The sequence below is a fragment of the Lactuca virosa genome, chromosome 5 (genome assembly GCF_052849685.1).
Source record: "Lactuca virosa cultivar CGN04683 chromosome 5, Lactuca_virosa_CGN04683_v6, whole genome shotgun sequence".
NCBI classification, from domain to species: Eukaryota; Viridiplantae; Streptophyta; class Magnoliopsida; order Asterales; family Asteraceae; genus Lactuca; species Lactuca virosa.
Window position 1 is genome coordinate 409,439,882 of NC_136430.1, and position 5,983 is coordinate 409,445,864.

Consider the following 5,983-nt stretch of genomic DNA (forward strand, 5'->3'; position numbering starts at 1 on the left):
TTAAAACAATACATTCACAATTTAATATATAAAATTTACAGCTTAATACAATACATTTACAATTTAATTACAAAAATTATCCATTCACAACCATATTCTCAACTTAAAGTTTAGATTCATACCTTTAGATCTGGAGGCTAGCATTTCTTTTAAAGTTTTATTTACACAATATTTACATTTTAAACTTTTACATACTTAATTAAAAATTAAATAAAATTATATATATGCACATTACTATGCTTCCTTCGTCTCATTCATGTTTAAGAAGCAAACACCAAAAAGAAAAACATATAGATGAATAAAAAAAAGATGATAACTAATACGAAACCGGCGAAGAAGATAAGTGAGAAATAGATAGATCATTACGCAGATATGATGTTGGTAGCGTCGGTTGGTTGATCCTCATCGGAAGCACTTAGATCTCGTCGGAAAGCTCTCACTTGAACAGACATCCCTAGATTTCATCAGAAGTATGAAGATATCTAAATGCAATGAAGAATTCAAACACTACTTCTCTCATATTTGTGGGACTAATCGCCTAAAACATAACATTATCCACATAAAAAATAGAGAACCAACCTATCATCACCCATTTTTTATCCAAAGCTGCTTCATGTAAAGCCACATGAAGCCTACACATAACGATGATAAATAAGAACGGGAATAAGGGATCACCTTGGCAGATTACCATTTTAATAGGAAACTCCAAAGTCAACGAACCATTGATCCAAATAAAGGAAATTGAAGAGTTAAGGCTAGCCATAATCCAACCCCTTGATTTGATACAAAGCCCCATATTTTGAAGCACTCTGTCCAAAATATTCTCAGTTTGGGAATCATAGGCCTTCTTAAAATCTACTTTGAAGACCATAAGTTTTTTTTTCTCTTTTCCTTAGCCAAACGATGATTCCATTCAACTTCAAAGACTCGTCTAAATTTTGATTACCTTTGATGAAAATCAATGCTTCAAGCTAATAACATCACCGATGAATTCACATAGTCAGTTATCCAAGTTTACCAATAGTTTCATATTAGTAGCCATTAAGGGTTATATGTCGGTAATTAATAATGTACACCGGGTCTTGAACTTTGGTGATCGGATCAATAAAAGATGGATGGCATCGTATTAAGATCAAACTCAGGTCTTGAAACGTTATCACCAATCTCATTACATCCTTCTCAACCAGATCCTAAAAACTTTGACAAAATCAATTCTAAAAGTACATCCTTAAGTATCTTTTTCATTCCCATAATATAAAACTATTTTTTCCAAATGAATAAATGGGGCTTCAATAAAATCCAGTTGATCACTAGAAATGTTTATGGTAAACCCGACATCAAGATATATTCAAATAATCTCAATAGGACCAAATTTCATAGAAAAGTCCGTACGAAATTTGTGTTATACACATATAGGTTCTGTAACCCACCGCCATCTACCATATGTTATGAATTGATATTTGTCTCTAATTGTGATTATTTGAAAGTCATAATCTATAGCCCTTTGGACCATATATGATAACTAATTCTTTTAGAACAATAAGTTGATGATCCGAACACTTTTGATTGAGCACTAAACTCGAGAGATTAAGGTACGTATCTATTGTTGAATGTGAAGCCACAATTGTTGAATGTGAAGTTTTTTCAAAGGTTGGCTGAAGACCCGGTTGTGTTTTTTGACTACTTCTGATTTCCATCTCTATATAAGAGATTCATCTGTATTTGTAAAACTTGTATCTAGAGTAACACAGAAAGAGTGCAGATTAGCACCAAGAAATATAAATTCCTAGTTACCGGTGGACGTAGGTCAGAGAAGGACCGAACCACGTTAAATCCCTCATGTTCATCCTTGTGTTCTTGTTTTTCGTGAGCTGTGTGTGTGTTTAGAGTCGTGTGTTAAGTGTCTCGATCCTAACAAGTGGTATCAGAGCCTTGGTTTAGCTCCAGAGGGTGATTTTCTGTTTTTTGGTCGAAATTTTTTTTCGTCAAAAACGATTTTGGTGTATACCGTTGGAAAGGTCTCGTTCCAAAGATTCCGAAAATATTTTTTTCTGAATTTTTTGACCACCGGAAGACGTCCAAATCGCCGGTCAAAGGTTTGCCGGAATAGTGACCGGGAAAACCAGTTCGCCGGAGAAGACGACACTGTAGCACCAGACACTGTAGCAGTCCGCCGGAGAAGACGACACTGTAGCAGGAACTGTAGCACGACGTCAGCAGACACTGTAGCAGGCACTGTAGCAACACTGTAGCAGATTTGAAAATTTGCAATTTGGCCCCTGAATTTCCAGAAAATTGCAAGATAGGTCATTGTTCTTTCAGAAAATGGCAGAAAGCAGTAAGCTTCAGATTGATAAGTTTGATGGGAAAGATTTTGGTTGGTGGAAGATGCAAATTGAAGATTTGCTCGTACAGAAAGACTTGGACGCAGTTTTAGGTGAAAAACCGGAGGCGATGACACAGGCAATCTGGGAAACTTTGGATAAGAAGGCCAAGGCATTTATTAGACTGACGTTGTCAAAGGATGTTGCCTTCAATATTTTGAAGGAGACCTCGGCAAAGGGAATCATGGAGGCATTGTCTAATATGTACGAGAAGCCGTCGGCAGCAAATAAAGTCTTCCTGATTCGGGAACTAGTCAACACGAGGATGAGGGAAGGAAGTTCAGTTACAGTACACATCAACAATTTGAACTCGATTTTATCCAGACTTGGGTCAGTGGGAATAAAATTTGAGGACGAAGTTCAAGCTTTACTATTGTTATCATCATTACCTGACAGTTGGTCCGGAACAGTTACAGCCGTTACTAGTTCCGCAGGATCGAAAGAGCTCACTTTTGAGGGAATTCGGGATTTAATTCTAAGCGAAGACGTCAGACGAAGAAATTCCGGGGAATCATCAAGTGAACAATTGAATGCGGTCAGAGGTAGAAGAACTAACAGAGGTAGTGGGAGCGGGAACAGGAGAAGGAGTCAGTCGAGGACTCGAAATGATGTGACTTGTTGGAACTGTAAAGAGGTTGGACATTTCAGGAATCAATGTCCAAAAGACAAGAAAGAAGTTAACGTTGCAGTAGACCATTCAGATGATGATGTTTTGATCTGTAGTGTGGAGAGCAATGTGGATTCTTGGGTTATGGATTCGGGTGCTTCATTTCACGCTACCCACATCCGTGAAGCACTGCGGAATCTGAAAGAACGGGATTTTGGTAAGGTAAGACTGGCGAACGATGAGGTTCTTGATGTGCCGAGCATAGGTGACTTAGATCTGAAGACTCCAGTCGGTCCATGGACTTTGAAGGATGTCCGGGTAATTCCAAGTCTGAAGAAACAGTTGATTTCTGTTGGGCAGTTGGATGAACAGGGACACGAGGTTAAGTTCAGGAATGGGCAGTGGAAGGTTGTCAAAGGAAATCTTGTGATAGCTCGTGGACATAAGAGGGGTTCATTATATATGGTCAGTTTACCGTCTGAGGGAGTAACCGTCCCAGTTCAGAAGAAAAACAAAATCCGGTTCATAGAGTCTCATGGACAGAAGAAGGTTTGCTTTGCAGATGGCAAACCCAGAGTCACAGGTCAGATTCAGGTTGAACGTGTTTGGAACGGTTCAGAAAAACCAGTCAAGGGCATTCATAGCAGTGGGAGCATGGGCTTTGTTTCAGCTAGAATACCCAGAACACAGTGGGTTAAGAGAACCAGTATTCCATCTGTAAAAGTCTCTCCAGATTATCTGCTTCACATGGAGAGTGTCGTTTGTTCTCAGGATGTTCCAGGATCGGGCAGTTCATTTCAGTGGGAGCCGGTGGAGACAGAGAACAGGTAAATTGAAGAGAAGGTCGGGTAACTAGGAAGGAGTTAAGATCAAATTTTTTAAAATACAGATGCACAGTTGAAGCACAGGTGAAGATTGTTCCGTGGCTTCAAGTGGGAGATTGTTGAATGTGAAGCCACAATTGTTGAATGTGAAGTCATAATTGTTGAATGTGAAGTTTTTTCAAAGGTTGGCTGAAGACCCGGTTGTGTTTTTTGACTACTTCTGATTTCCATCTCTATATAAGAGATTCATCTGTATTTGTAAAACTTGTATCTAGAGTAACACAGAAAGAGTGCAGATTAGCACCAAAAAATATAAATTCCTAGTTACCGGTGGACGTAGGTCAGAGAAGGACCGAACCACGTTAAATCCCTCGTGTTCATCCTTGTGTTCTTGTTTTTCGTGAGCTGTGTGTGTGTTTAGAGTCGTGTGTTAAGTGTCTCGATCCTAACATCTATAAGACCCTATATGATCAAGAATATATCCATTTTACTCATTTTAGAAGCCTATTTTGTTCATATAAGTAAATAAATATTCTGAGATAGATATCGACAAGCATTGTATCCAAAACGAATCGGGTAAAAATATGGTATTAAATTAAGTTGTATCTCTCGTTAGGTTGCCTTACTTCATTAAAATCTCCAATCATAACAATCTCCTTAATACATCATCTAGAAATGTCAAGTAATGTGGTCCAAAGAACTTTCTTTTTGCCTATTTATGGGGAAGCATAAACACTAATAATCATGAATTATTTGTTACTTAGAATCCAAACACCTCAATATCAATAAAGCTTTCAAAAGAAAGGACACAACTCTTCACAAATTTAGTCAAGTCGTACACATAAAGAATCTCACCTAAATTTCTTATAACACTACTACAAGTAAAATAAAATAACAACTTACCCCACATAACACGAATTATAGAAATCTCCAACCTTGTCAACTTCGTTTCTTGAATGTCAGGATACTTATCATGTTTTGTTTGACATAACTCTTTACGCATCTAAACTTCTCCATACACCTAATTCCTTTAATAATAATGGATAATGAATTTATTTAGGATTAGCTCGATTTCTAATCCTACTTATTATTATCTTCAAGCCCCTTCATACCATACTTACATCATAGCTCTTCATATCTTAAAAATGGAACATATATCCTTTATCATCAAGAAGCCACTCCATTTCTAGTTAGAACTAGAGAAATTAAAAGAACCTTAGGTTGTGTTTAGTTACAGAAAAACATTTTTCATTTTCCGTTTTTCGTTTTCCCTTTTCGGTTTTTAGTTTTCATTAGAAAATTTAGAAAATGCGTTTAATTAAAACTTATTCATTTTTCATTTCCATTTTTAGAAAATTAGAAAACATGTTTAGATGTGTATTTTTCTATCGGTTTTCATTTTTAGAAAACGGTAGCGGTGGTAGGGTGGGGGTGGGGCGGCGGCGGGGGGCAGTGGTGGTGTTGATGATGGCGACGGTGGTGGTGGTGGTGGCGGCGGCAGCGGGATGACGACGATGGTGGTGATGGTGATGGTAGGTCGGTGATGGTGGTAGTGGAAACAATATTTTGAAAACAATCGTTTTGTAAACAATGGTGTTGATCTTGGGAGACTCTAATTTTAAATAATATTTTGGAAACAATGGTTTTGTAAACACTTTTATTAGTAAATGGGTTGTTTTTAAAAGTTTAAGTTGGTTGTGATTTTTGAGATGTTACAAGTTGGTATCAGAGTCTTGGTTTGAGTGAATTGGAGGAACCTCCGTGTGAATCCAGTCTCAAAATAAGGAACTGCAAAGGTTTTAAAAATGATTTTCAAAATTGTTTTAAAAAAAATCAAGAAAGGATGTGATGTGTACTGTCAGCCGGAGCCAGTAAGTAGACCCCAAGTTACCATGCTGTTATTTGATATTATGTTATGTTAGAACATCATGCTAGTGATAGGCTAGGTATATTCATGAATTGCATGATAGAATTTCCTGATTATATGATGCATGATATCCTAGGGTTCTTCCTTATATGAATTTGACATCATTACTGTAGTTGCTTAGTGTATGCATCAAAATTGTACATAACTAAGATTTTATAGCCTGGGAATGTTTGATTTGGCCTTATTTCATGTTCCTTATTTGGCTGTGGGCTTAGGATAGAATCAAGTATTCAACTGTCTA